This window comes from Podarcis gaigeae, assembly GCF_964106915.1.
Source record: "Podarcis gaigeae genome assembly, chromosome: 4".
Taxonomy (NCBI): domain Eukaryota; kingdom Metazoa; phylum Chordata; class Lepidosauria; order Squamata; family Lacertidae; genus Podarcis; species Podarcis gaigeae.
Window position 1 is genome coordinate 14197731 of NC_139677.1, and position 12990 is coordinate 14210720.

General features: G+C 45.4%; 1 long non-coding RNA gene across 5 annotated transcripts in view; it reads right to left on the reverse strand.

The window, feature by feature from the left end:
- Positions 1-6310: 6310 nt before the first annotated feature.
- LOC310842997 overlaps positions 6311-12990 on the reverse strand; it is a 41275-nt gene continuing 34595 nt past the window's right edge. For all 5 annotated transcript variants that reach the window (XR_014563424.1, XR_014563425.1, XR_014563426.1 and 2 more), the window contains exon 5: positions 6311-6613. This is a non-coding gene — a long non-coding RNA (uncharacterized lncRNA). The remainder of the gene's footprint in view (positions 6614-12990) is intronic.

The window sequence follows — 12990 nt, forward strand, 5'->3', positions numbered from 1 at the left end:
AGCAAAAGTTTGAAATAAAGCTCAAGCACATGAGCCTCTTATTGTAGTTGAAGCAGCAAATAACATTTTAGAGAACATATGTATGCGTTTATATATGTATAAGGCACATTTGAGTGTGATAGAATCAGGATTGTGTTTGTGATGCAGTTCATCAGAGGCACATGTTATTAGATAGTTCACTTCTCAAGCTTCTTTCAACAAGGACATGCTGATAATTTCTATTTTGGGTTGATAACTGACCAATATTCCGGCCCCCATCAAAATTTGCATCAACGAATGCAGATATTCACAAAACTTCAGAACTCAAAGTTGCAGTTTCTTCTCGAGGAGACCTCATTATTACATTGGGTCTGACAATGACAACACTGCCTTCAATCACTAGAACCCTATTCCCTGCCAGGCGCTTAGAACATTACAGCAAGGTTTTCTTTCTAAGTGTGCTGAAGCTCTAACGCAGGGGTCGGCAAAGTTTTTGTCGCTTGGGCCGGTTCATGGCCCCGCAGACGCAGCGGTGGGCCACAGTGTGTGCGTGCGCACACACGCATGTGCAAACGCTATTTCTGGTGTAGAGGAGGTGTGTGCAGCTTCCCATTGGCTGCAGGAGCTAATGGGAAGCCGGCCAGCGTTGTGGAAGGAGGTCCCCACTCTGCTCCACGCTGGTTTAGCGTGGTGCACGGGAGCTGACTGAGCAGGTGGCGGGGGTCAATGGGCTGGTTAAACGACCCCCATGGGCCACCTGTGACCCATGGGCCTTAGGTTGCCGACCCCTGCTCTAACCTTTAGAGGGCCAGACTTGCAGTGGGAAAACCTGGGTTTTAAAGGTCACTGGGTGACTGTGAATCAGTTACTGTCTCTCTGCCTAATCTCACTGGGTTGTTGTAAGGGGGGAAATAGGAGCAGGGAGTCGTGGATGCAACCCTGAGCTCCTTAAAGGAAAGACGGAGCTTAAATGTAATAAATCAGTGTTCCCCACAAATGGGTCTCCAGCTGTTTTTGGACTACAATTCCCATCATCCCTAGCTAGGCAAGACCAGTGGCTGGGGGGTGGGAATTGTAGTCCAAAAACAGTTGGAGATCCAAATTTGGGAAACTCTGTAATAAATAAATGAATGGAAAGTTCCCCTTTACTTAGCCTGACTCAACTCCCTAAATCTTAATCTCATGGGCAGCGTCAGAATCTGGAGTGCCAGGAAGCCAGGGCTTTCTAAGCATTTAGCTTCTGATTAGAGGACTTCTTCCCATATACCAATATTCCTCCTGCACACTGATTTTACTTTGCTTTTTCTTCTGATGCAGTTTCTGAATTTGTTTCTGATTTTATGTCCATGTTGTATTTCATATTTATGGCTTTGTTTGATTAAAAAAAAGATCTGCAGACCTCCTGCAGGACTTGTTGTTAACGCGCGCTATAAAAACATTGTAAATAAAATAAATAAAATTTGCCCAGATTGTGACTTGTGCCAACCCTCTGCTGCCAAGCACAACAGGTCTGAAGTCATAGGAACATACAAAGATCCCTGCTGAATCAGACCACTCAAGTTGTAGGGTTGGTTCCAGTTGGGAAGAGCAATCCAAATTATAGGAAGCCAGTGTAATTTACACCGGGGTAAATTATGCCAGTCCAACCTGTCCCATTTCCAAACTCTGTTTGGGAGCAGGTCTACTTGTGAAGCGGAAACTACAACTAATCCAGAATGCGGCAGCCAGACTGGTGACTGGAAGCGGCCGCTGAGACCACATAACACCGGTCTTGAAAGACCTACACTGGCTCCCAGTACATTTCCGAGCACAATTCAAAGTGTTGGTGCTGACGTTTAAAGCCCTAAACTGCCTCGGTCCAGTATACCTGAAGGAGCGTCTCCACCTCCATTGTTCTGCCCAGATACTGAGGTCCAGTGCCGAGGGCCTTCTGGTGGTTCCCTCGCTGCGAGAAGCCACGTTACAGGGAACCAGGCAGAGGGCCTTCTCGGTAGTGGCACCCGCCCTGTGGAACCTCCCTCCACCAGATGTCAAAGAGAAAAACAACTACCAAACTTTTAGAAGACATCTGAATGCAGCCCTGTTTAGGGAAGCTTTTAATGTTTAATAGGTTATTGTATTTTAGTGTTTTGTTGGAAGCCGCCCAGAGTGGCTGGGGAAACCCAGCCAGATGGGCGGGGTATAAGTAATAAATTATTATTATTATTATTATTATTATTATTATTATTATTATTATTACCACCTGCCGGTTGAAATAGCCCAAGCCTGGAAGAAGGAAAACAAGCTTAAAATTGCACGACCCTTTTTGCCAGGGTAACTTCCGCTGAGTTGCTAGCTCACGTGACTAAGCTGAACGAAGTTTGGAATAGGGGTAAGTCTCTCCCCTCCTTCACTCTCCTGCCCTGTCACACTCCCACCAGCCCAGAAAGCCCTACTTTCATGACTCGCTGCAGCTTTAGCTCAGACAATGAGCTTCGACTGAGCCAGGAGGGGAGACTTATGTCTGTTCCAGACTCTACTCCTGCTGGCAGATCTTGGGTTTGGATTGCTCCCTTGGGCACAATGATCACAATGCAAGGAATGGACATGAGGGCTTAACTAGATGTGCAACACCAAGAAAGGGAGCAGTGATCTGGATCAGGGACACAGCACAGAGGTGCCCCCTTTCTGTTCTGGCCTGTGAATAAACAAGAGCTGTTTGAAGAATTGCTGTGTCGTCTGATATGTTCACCCACAACTTAACACTGGTGTAGTTAAGAGCCAGTGTGGTGTAGTGGTTAAGAGCGGTGGACTCGTAATCTGGGAAACCGGGTTCGTGTCTCTGCTCCTCCACCTGCAGCTGCTGGGTGACCTTGGGCCAGTCACACTTCTCTGAAGTCTCTCAGCCCCACTCACCTCACAGAGTGTTTGTTGTGGGGGAGGAAGGGAAAGGATAATGTTAGCCGCTTTGAGACTCCTTCGGGTAGTGATAAAGCGGGATATCAAATCCAAGCTCTTCTTCTTCTTCTTCTTTCCCACAGCCCTAGTTTAAATGAGGAGGCCCCACTATGGCTTTTTGAAAAACAAAAGCATTCTTCTGCCATGTAATGCCTAGTTATCTCCTGAAGTGCAAACGTTTGGCGCTAAGAAAGTGGCTTGGTTTCCAGGGAGTGCATGGATCCACAAAGCCTTCTTTGCTTGTAATATTTCATTCGGAACCCAACCACACGGACAGCGCAGATTCTTTTATTGGGCTGACAAAAACTTCCAAAGGCCTACAAACCATCTCTGTACTATCTAAATCAACCAGGACCACAAATAAATATAGCAGGGTTTCTGATACACAATATTTGCAAAGGGTTAGTGTCAATCAGCACACAAAAGGGGGGAAAAGCCATGCAAATATCTGGCTGGTGCATATCACACCAATTCATTGGCACTGCGAAGCATTACAAACAGAGATCTGCACTGCAGAACTGAGCCCCCTGCTCTGGTTGGTGACAGATTTGCATAAACAAAACCTAAGGAATAGCAGTCAGCATGACTTCATATACAAGAAAGATGGGGCGGGGAGGGAGGGAAAACCCAAGGGTGCAGAGATTCTGGCCACATAGCTTTGTGTCAACTGTAATTTTCCATGAGTGTGAGGTGATGGCCTGCCTCTGGAGTTATCGTAAGACTACAGGCAATTTCCAGTTAGCAGCAGCTGTCTTGGGGCCAACCAGGATATCTCAGTTGGTGGAGCATGAAAGTCTTTATCTCATGGTCATGAGTTTGAGACTCACGTTGGGCAAAAGATTCCTCCATTGCAGAGGGTTGGATGATGACCCTCGTGTTAGAGGCAAGAAATCAACTTCCTCTTTGAAGAAAAAGAGTTTGGATTGGATATCCCGCTTTATCACTACCCGAAGGAATCTCAAAGCGCCTAACAATCTCCTTTCCCTTCCTCTCCCACAACAAACACTCTGTGAGGTGAGTGGGGCTGAGAGACTTCAGAGAGGTGTGACTAGCCCAAGGTCACCCAGCAGCTGCATGTGGAGGAGCGGAGACACGAACCTGGTTCCCCAGATTACGAGACTACCGCTCTTAACCACTGCATCACACTGGCTCATAAATAGTTTATGGAAGTGTTGTCAGCTTTAAGAAGAACCTACACTAGGCCTTTGCAGGGCTCCTATCTGTCCCAGCATCCTATTCCTCACACTGGCCAGCCAGATGCCTATGGAAGCCCACCAGTGCAGGAATCCACACTTGCTCTTTGCCCTCTAGAAGAAGGTATTCAGTTGTCAGGCTACCTCTGATAACTGGAAGCAGTATATTGCCATCATGGCTAGCAGTGGCTGATAACCTTAACCATCATGACTTTGTAAAACCCTTTCAAAGCCATCGTCACTACCTCTCATGGGAGCCAATTCCATAGTTTAACCAGGCACAGTGTGAAAAAGTATTTTCTCTGTCTTGAACCTTCTAAAATTCAACTTCACTAGATAGCACCAGCAGGGGCGGCCCAAGACAGTCAGATAACTGCGGTACAAATAAAAAAAATATATTATCAGTAAAGAGGTTCTGGAACGCACCATGAATGCCTCCCTTGTTCTCTTATACAGTGGAACCTCGTGTTACAGATGCTTCAGGTTACAGAAGCTTCAGGTTACAGATTCTGCTAACCCAGAAATAGTACCTCGGGTTAAGAACTTTGCTTCAGGATGAGAACAGAAATTGTGCGGCGGCAGCATGGCAGCAATGGGAGGCCCCATTAGCTAAAGTGGTGCTTCAGGTTAAGAACAGTTTCAGTTTAAGAACGGACCTCCGGAACGAATTGAGTTCTTAACCCGAGGTACCACTGTAATGGCAATGGCGGCCACCTGAGAGGTGAGTTCCAGCTGGAAAAAAGCCGTTATTATTATTATTATTATTATTATTATTATTATTATTATTATTGCTGCACCTGAGGCAAACCACAAAATGCCCTCCCTGCCAATAAGTAAGGGGAGGGAATGAAGATCTACATCAGGTGTAAGTGAGAAAATAAAATGAACCGATTCCTCTCAGTCAAACTGGGACTCATAGGCTGTCATGGGGGCGGGGAGGTATCACTCAGAATCATGAAGGGTGGGTGCAGAGCCGTGGAGATCCCAGAAGGCAGAGATCACCATTTCCTCAGGAATAGTGTGCACAAATATGGCAATTTCATTTTTTAGAGTTTGGTGCTGTGGGTTAGGTTTGGGTTGCAAATCTCACATGATTCACTAGCTAATCTCTCCACCGATTTTACATTCTTAAATTGGTAGTGCTCTTTCAAGTGGTAGCTTGGGCTGCCCTACTTTGTTTAGGTATATCAAAACATTGGTTGCCCACACCTGTTTAGCAGGGTCATGGTGTCCCATGGAAATGTATTTCATTTGACTATGTGGGTGAATGGTAAAACTGTAGACGAAAAATGGATAAGGTGTGCGTACACAAATGCTGTAATTTATACAAAAATTTGGTTATGTGATTTTCGTTGAAAATAAATGCCAAGTCAACATGACTGCATTGGGCAACTAGTTGAGAACTATCGCATCTGATGGCTCCCAAACGTTTTATTTGCAAAAGGTGAGATGGGGCGAAAAAGATTTCGAGCACAAATGTAAGAGAGGCGGGACCAAACCTGTAGTTCTCCTGGAGGCCTCAGGTTTTCACTACCTCCAAACAAAGTTCTGTAAAATGGGGAAGGTAAATACCTGCCTTCATATTCAATGAAAGATCCATTCATTTTAAGTATTTTAAACCTTTCTCTTCAGTCAGAAAAGGCTCTTAGAGTGGCTTACAGCAGTCAATAAGTACCTGACCTCAGGTTCAGACCCTCCAAGTGCTCCTATTTTCCTGGGATAGTCCCGGATTTACAGAAGCCATCCTGGAATGTTCTGGTCTCGGAATGTTCTGCTTTTCCTTAGGACACCCCTAGTTTCACTGGATAAATGTTAGAGCGTATAGTTATGTGACCCCCGAGCCAAGGAGATAAGTAACTATACAACCTTTAGAAGACACCTGAAGGCAGCCCTGGAAAGTTTAAAAAAATGTTTAGCAGTCTTCAAACTTCTCAGATCTGGGACACACCTTCAGTCCAAGCATGGAGATGCATGTCTTAAGTTGTTACTATACTGCATTGATTTAAAAAAAACAATATTGGAGGTAGTTTTGCTGCTGCAACCCACCAAAGCTCAGAGGGCCCTACCCACCAGCTGAAGACTCGTCGTATGGGTAGATTACATGTTCTGGGACACAAAAAAACAGGGGAGGCAGACATAAATACTCCTCTTCACACTATCTGCTATGTCTTGTAGAGAATACACACACACACGCACACACAGTGTATTACATTTTTATTCAGATGGCAAAAACAGAACAGTCCACAAGCAGGGTGTCCTCATAGATCATTGCTCACTCAGTATGTAAAAACTCATTTCAAGAAGGAAGGAGCAAGCAGTCAATGTAGTGCAGAACAACTGAGCAAAGGGGTTGTTTCATCTCATAGGCAACTGGGCCCAAATATTGTCTCTTGTCAGGTTTTCTTTCTTCATCTCATCTATCAGCAGCAGAGCCAGAGATGACTCAATTCTGGGTGGAGATGGGCTTTGCTAAGCCAAGATGCAGGTGTCACCAAGTTATTCACCTATGCACAGATCACAAACCAGAGGTTGTCATTCAAACAAACATCTCTGTTTAAATAAAAAAGGGAGACTAACCTCCAGCCAAACCACAGTGGAGGGAAACACAATCAGAACATCAGCCAAAGATTCTACTCGATCTACTGTTTAAAGCCAGTGTTTGCTCATCATTGCTCATTTACTACTTCATATATTCCAAGGCGACTAGAAGCACAAACAAATTCCTATTCTCACCTCAATACCTTGCATTTGAAAGATTGTGGATCTTGACGGCAGTGGGAGAATTATAATTAGGGGTGCTTGGGGGAAGTTGATTCATTTTGCATTTCAAGGTACTTCCTGAAACAATATGTGAACTGAAACACGTCAGTCTTTCGGAGTTCATACATTTCTGAATTTTGCAATGTAGTTCTCCAATCAAGTAATGTGTGCAAATGTGGTTATACTGGGGTAAAGTAGGTATAAAAATGCAGGTACCAGTGAAAATTACTTGCAAAAATACATTGTATTTTGGGAAACGGCTTTACTAAAAAGGATTTTTTTCATCAAAACTGCATAAACAATGTGTGCTTTAGGAGAAAATTGGGACAAACAGGTATCTTCACTTGAATGGGCAAAACAGAGAAATCAAATACCTGGAAAAAGAACAATGGGTTCCCTTACAACTCCACTGTCCACACCTCCAACAATATTTCCAATTCTGGATTCCAGTTTCATATACATCTAAGGCTAGCCTTGGATATTAAATATTGTGCATATAAAAGTAAGATGATAGAAAAGGCTACAACACCAATTTTCTGTATACAGAGAATCTTTTGTACAGGGGCGGAACATTACTGTGTTTTTACTGTATATTCCTTTCGTATTCATGTGCTGTTTGCTGCTTTGGGGGCCTTTGGGCTAAAAAGAGAGATATAAATAAACCATAGCACAACATAACATTTAATTATGCAGTAGGAAACGATATAGTCTAGGAGCTGCTTGACCATAACAGCTGCTGTTTTTACGGTTTTCAGGAACAACCTTATGTGCAATGCTTGGGTGCGGGGAGTGTGTAGGGCCTTAAATGAAACCCACAAGCCCCATTCCCAAATGCCCGGGGTCAGCTTCCACACACTGGAATCTTGGGGAGCTGCCCAAGCCTCAGCAGAACCCATAACTGATATCTCCTCAGACGTTCCTTCATCCCAAGACCAGCACTCTGAGCGCCACCGGCTTCCCCACTAGAACATTACTCTGGTGCATTGTGTAGAATTAAAAGTGCATCTAGAGCCAAGCATTCTTCACTAACTGGAACTCTGGTATGGCTGTTGTTGGGCTGCTGCTGCCTCCGTCAGGTAAGCCCACCAGAGCACAGAGATGGAAGAACCCCATCCCCCTGGGAACCTTGCCCAAGGGAGGCTCAAATCTGGAACTGCCCCTGCTAATTCTGCTTAGCTTTAGCCAAATCACACCCCCCTAGGGCCTTTTAAAAGAGTAGCTAAGGGATCTGTATCAAAGTGAAGGTGACTAGATCCCCTTTGCCCTTCACCCCATAATTCAAGCACTGGTGATGTGATCATATTGATCAGAAAGGAAGATGCAATTAGCAGAGGCATGCTGAATATTTATTTTACTGCACTGATGTGTTTTCTTAGGTGTGTCAAGTGATAAGTCATTCTATTGTAACAGCCTCTGGCTAGATCAAATAATAAGTATTGTGCTGTAATAATAATTTTACTTTGAAATTACTCCTCTGCAGGAAAAATGATCTAGACACAATGCCTTGTTTTGGTGTTTTTGTACATTGGTTTGCTGCCCTTAACCACATGAGGGAGCAGGAAAGCTTTGTATTACTTTCTTCAAAAAGTAATATCCCTATCCCTATCTTCAAAAAGGGGGAAAGAGAGGACCCAAATAATTACCGCCCAGTCAGTCTGACATCAATACCAGGGAAGATTCTGGAGCAGATCATTAAGCAAACAGTCTGTGAGCACCTAGAAAGGAATACTGTGATCACCAATAGTCAGCATGGATTTCTGAAAAATAAGTCATGTCAGACTAACCTGATCTCATTTTTTGACAGAATTACAAGCCTGGTAGATGAAGGGAATGCAGTGGATGTAGCCTACCTTGATTTCAGCAAGGCATTTGACAAGGTGCCCCATGATATTCTTGTAAAGAAGCTGGTAAAATGTGGTCTTGACTATGCTACCACTCAGTGGATTTGTAACTGGCTGACTGACCGAACCCAAAGGGTGCTCATCAATGGTTCCTCTTCATCCTGGAGAAGAGTGACTAGTGGGGTGCCACAGGGTTCTGTCTTGGGCCCGGTCTTATTCAACATCTTTATCAATGACTTGGATGATGGACTGAAGGGCATCCTGATCAAATTTGCAGATGACACCAAACTGGGAGGGGTGGCTAACACCCCAGAGGACAGGATCGCACTTCAAAACGACCTTGACAGATTAGAGAACTGAGCCAAAACAAACAAGATGAATTTTAATAGGGAGAAATGTAAAGTATTGCACTTGGGCAAAAAAAAATGAGAGGCACAAATACAAGATGGGTGACACCTGGCTTGAGAGCAGTACATGTGAAAAGGATCTAGGAGTCTTGGTTGACCACAAACTTGACATGAGCCAACAGTGTGACGTGGCAGCTAAAAAAGCCAATGCAATTCTGGGCTGCATCAATAGGAGTATTGCATCTAGATCAAGGGAAGTAATAGTGCCACTGTATTCTGCTCTGGTCAGACCTCACCTGGAATACTGTGGGCACCACAGTTCAAGAAGGACACTGACAAACTGGAACGTGTCCAGAGGAGGGCAACCAAAATGGTCAAAGGCCTGGAAACGATGCCTTATGAAGAACGGCTAAGGGAGCTGGGCATGTTTAGCCTGGAGAAGAGGAGGTTAAGGGGTGATATGATAGCCATGTTCAAATATATAAAAGGATGTCACATAGAGGAGGGAGAAAGGTTGTTTTCTGCTGCTCCAGAGAAGCGGACACGGAGCGATGGTTCCAAACTACAAGAAAAAAGATTCCACCTAAACATTAGGAAGAACTTCCTGACAGTAAGAGCTGTTTGACAGTGGAATTTGCTGCCAAGGAGTGTGGTGGAGTCTCCTTCTTTGGAGGTCTTTAAGCAGAGGCTTGACAACCATATGTCAGGAGTGCTCTGATGGTGTTTCCTGCTTGGCAGGGGGTTGGACTCGATGGCCCTGGTGGTCTCTTCCAACTCTATGATTCTATGATTCTATGATTCTGTGATTCTACTTGAGAAGCCTGCAGAAGCCTTCCTTCAGGAAGTGGTTTCTACCACAGAAGTCTTAGCTTCTTTTGCTATTTGCTGTATTTTTTTTTAAAAAATCATGCTCACACCCAAAGGGTTTGAGGCAGCTTCAACTGCCTAAATTTCCATCTAGGTCACAACAAAGGGGCAGGCACCAGTTCAGAACTAATACTGGGCCTGACTCTGACCAAGGGAGATAAAGCTGGGTGTGGTTCCGCATAACAATGGTATTGTACAGCAAGACTCCATACCGCTCAACAGTCCCGTTTTGTGCCAGAGCACTGGACCAAAAGGGGCTCGGTTTTTGCTCTCATAAAGGTAAAAGGAAAAGGTACCCCTGCCCATAGGGGTCAGTCTTGCCAGACTCTAGGGTTGTGCGCTCATCTCACTCTATATGTCGGGAGCCAGCGCTGTCCGCAGACACTTCCGGGTCACGTGGCCAGTGTGACAAGCTGCATCTGGCGAGCCAGCGCAGCACACAGAACGCCGTTTACCTTCCCGCCGGTAAGCGGTCCCTATTTATCTACTTGCACCTGGGGGTGCTTTCGAACTGCTAGGTTGGCAGGCGCTGGGACCGAACGATGGGAGCACGCCCCGCTGCGGGGATTCGAACCGCCGACCATGCGATCAGCAAGTCCTAGGCGCTGAGGTTTTACCCACAGCGCCACCCGCGTCCCTTTTGCTCTCATGCTCTGACACAAATCATCTGGTTCACACCAGAGTGATGGACCAAAAGACCAAAAAAATGAGCGGCTTGATTTTGATCTGTGGGATGTTGAAGGGTATGAGACTCCAGACGACTGTGCTGTTTATCAAATAGGAAGATGGAAGAGCTTGCTTTGGGATGTCCATGAAAATATGCCTCATTTTAGCCAAAGGTAATTTTGTGTGTGTGTGTGTGTGTGTGTGTGCATTTTAGATTATAGAAATCTCTAATAAGTAGGCCCGTTTAAACCAGGGGTGGTAGACCTTCTCCAGTTGTGGTAACTCCAGCTCCCATCAGTCCAAGCTAGCGCAGCCAACAGTCAGGGATGATGGGAGTTCACGCTGACTGAGAGGGACCATGTGCATCGCTGTCCAGGTGTCTGAACAACTGAAGGGGCATAGGCAGTAAGGTCTTGCCTGATGTTCTTGGCTGAAGCTAGGCACAGTGTGCCATTTCATGCATTGTGTAGCATCCCATGAGTTGGGAATGGGCATACAGATGGGACCAGGGCACTTCGTCAGGAGAGCTTAGCTTTACCATTTCTCTTTCTTGCTGCACTAATCTGTCTAAAGGTAAAGGTAAAGGTACCCCTGCCTATACGGGCCAGTCTTGCCAGACTCTGGGGTTGTGCGCCCATCTCACTCAAGAGGCCAGGGGCCAGCGCTGTCCGGAGACACTTCCGGGTCACGTGGCCAGCGTGACATCGCTGCTCTGGCGAGCCAGAGCCGCACACGGAAACACCGTTTACCTTCCCGCTGGTAAGCGGTCCCTATTTATCTACTTGCACCCGGAGGTGCTTTCGAACTGCTAGGTTGGCAGGCGCTGGGACCGAGCAGCGGGAGCGCACCCCGCCGCAGGGATTCGAACCGCCGACCTTTCGATCGGCAAGTCCTAGGCGCTGAGGCTTTAACCCACAGCGCCACCTGCGTCCCACTAATCTGTCTGCTTCTCTGCAAATGGTAACCAGACTCAGCTAATCAGCCTTTATGTGCAATTTAGGCTTTCCAAAGCAAGCTAGTCCTGGTCTTTATGACCAGAAGCAGGCGAGCTATGGGCGTTGCATGCCATTTCTTGCTGTACATAAATTAAGTGCATAGCCTTTCTCCAAAGGTGTGCTTGTTGCCTCTGAATCAGAACGAACAGGGAGCTTCTGGAAAAACAAAACATAGCCTGCTGGAACAAAATTAAGTGTACTTGGATGTTTGCCTGCCTGATTCTTCCTCTTTATTTCATCTTGGTTTGATGTAAATGTTACTGTTATTTTTAATGGGGGTTTTTTTTTTGGGGGGGGGGGAGTCTCTTCAAACAACTCATATTATGAACCCATCTCCCTTTTCCTCTCATCCAACCACTTCACCGAGTGCTGCATTTCACTTTGTGTTTTCAAGCAATACGTCCTTTTCCCAGCAGCAGTCAAATCTTCCCAAAGGACAAATAGATTTTTATTCCTCCCCCCTTTAAACTAGCTTATTGCCTAGAATAGATATCTGAGAAACACATGCACACGGTTCTCTAATCCTTATAATCTATAATCTATAATCCTTTACCACCCACATGCTCCTGTTTTCGAAAGGCAAGCTGCTAATTAGAATGCAGATTACTATAGCTGGAATTTATGGTAGCAGAATGTCAGTGTAACAGCAACTCTTAGCAGAAATGTGAAACCAACCTCTCCTTGAGAACTTCTCTACATGAGATAATTTTCTAATCCTTCCTTAAAGCCTTCCTTCCAATAGCTGGGCCACAATCCAAGAAACGCTCAGCTAGGCATGCTTAAAGTCAATGGAATCAGTGGGCTTCATTTAAGCATGTCTAACTCGGTGTTGGATTGGGGCCCTAGCGTACTTCTCAAATATCCAGGGATTCAAGAGGCTTTCTTATTTTAATGAAAAACACCATCCTTTTGTGTTAGCATTTATTACACAGCACCTTTATGCCGAATTGGGCTTAAACATGCTTTATGAACCTTTGTGCAGCAAAATGCACAGAAAACACTGCTGCACTTGAAGTGGGGATGCAGTCATTTTAAATAGGAAGAAAAACATTTTTTCTTTCTTTCTGCATGGTGGAGGAAGAGAAAACCTTCCAACTGAGAAATAGAGACAAGGCCCAGGATACCCCAAGGCCTCTCAACTAGAAAAGGTTTAAAGGTAAAGGTAAAGGGACCCCTGACCGTTGGTCCAGTCGTGACTGGCTCTGGGGTTGCGGCACTCATCTTGCTTTATTGGACTATATCAGGTTCTGCACTGACAATGTAACACAGAGGCGCCGGATAAAGATCTACCCAAACAGGAAGCCCTGGATGACAAGGGAGGTCCAGGGGTTGCTAAAGGCAAGAAATACTGCTTTCAGAAGTGGAGATAAGTCGTTGTACAGCTTAGCTAGAGCGGATCTAAAGA